The 1165-nt window shown below is 40.3% G+C and overlaps 1 non-coding gene across 1 annotated transcript; it reads right to left on the bottom strand.

Annotated features, from left to right (window-relative positions):
- Positions 1 to 883: 883 nt before the first annotated feature.
- On the bottom strand, positions 884 to 955 carry trnaw-cca (transfer RNA tryptophan (anticodon CCA)). The gene has a single exon. It is a non-coding gene; the product is annotated as a tRNA-Trp (tRNA).
- Positions 956 to 1165: the final 210 nt, after the last annotated feature.

The raw sequence follows: 1165 nt of genomic DNA, 5'->3' as shown, positions 1-1165 counted from the left end.
TATCGGAGCAATTGCTCAACCAGCAAGGTCTGGAGAGGTTGGAGAGTCTGGTGGATGTGATAATTATACGGTGTTGTGAAAGAAAACAGTATTTCTTTGAATTCTCAGTCAATCGGAATTTCAGTGCGAAACATAAACCCCTTGTCTGATTTAAAGAGATTATATTTTAAAACTCATGAAAAATCAGAAAACACATGTTTCTCACTTTGAAATTTTAGACGGAGCGGTGCATTACTAGTAGCGGCGCTGAGCACACTATGGGGAAATTCAGGGTATGTGAAATCCCAGCGGTTTAATAAACAACGCGTCTGATTTCGGATCATAGGATTGTAGGTTCGACTTCTACCTGGCTTGTGTAAATTTTATTCAAGCTCCTCAGTAATAGATGTATATTATGTAATGAACCGCACCTGAAAGCAAACGTTGGGTCTGTTTCCTTTGTTTTCCAGCATGAAATAGCAAATCGTTACAAAAAGCACCTGCTAATGTCCAATAGCGGTTTTTTTTTTTCAAATTACATTTTCAGGCTTCAGACACTTTTTAATAAAACAAAAGTGTCCGGAAACTCATTAACTTTCAGGTTTGCTTGAACCTGTATTAAAAAAAGTTATCTGAAACTTCCGGGATTCCATTATCTGATGTAGCTGTCTCTAAAGTTGGACGTGATGTTAAGCAGATGTGAACTGTGCCTTTTCTCTTAAAAAAAAAAACAAAGTTCTTTTTTTCCCCTTCACTCCAATGCTGGAGACTGTAAGCCTTTGTGAGCTCCACACTGCGTGTCCTGTACTGCTCTATGTACTAATCTATGTGGTGTACAGATAGAACTCAACTGCATGGTGTGAATTCCGTGTTCAGGACCAGCAGAACCTGAAAAAGTAACAGCTGACCTCGACGTGATTTGAACACGCAGCCTTCTGATCTGGAGTCAGACGCGCTACCGTTGCGCCACGAAGTCACGGCTGTCCGTGCCTTTGAATTCCCCAAAGGAGACAAATCAGCTTCACAAAAAAAAAATCTCATGTGAAGTGCGCAGCTCTTCCGAAGAGAGTCTCTTCTTACCACATTTTATTCTTCCTGCGCAGCTCTTGTGCAGGTGTTGTTCTCAATTACAGATCCAGGAACACTGATTGTTTTTTCTATTTTTTTAAATTAAGTACCCCATGGT

This window comes from Lepisosteus platostomus, chromosome 5 (genome assembly GCF_059453375.1).
Source record: "Lepisosteus platostomus isolate fLepPlt1 chromosome 5, fLepPlt1.hap1, whole genome shotgun sequence".
NCBI classification, from domain to species: domain Eukaryota; kingdom Metazoa; phylum Chordata; class Actinopteri; order Semionotiformes; family Lepisosteidae; genus Lepisosteus; species Lepisosteus platostomus.
The sequence above is the reverse complement of the archived record's forward strand: the minus strand, read 5'-3'. Positions and strand labels throughout refer to the sequence as shown.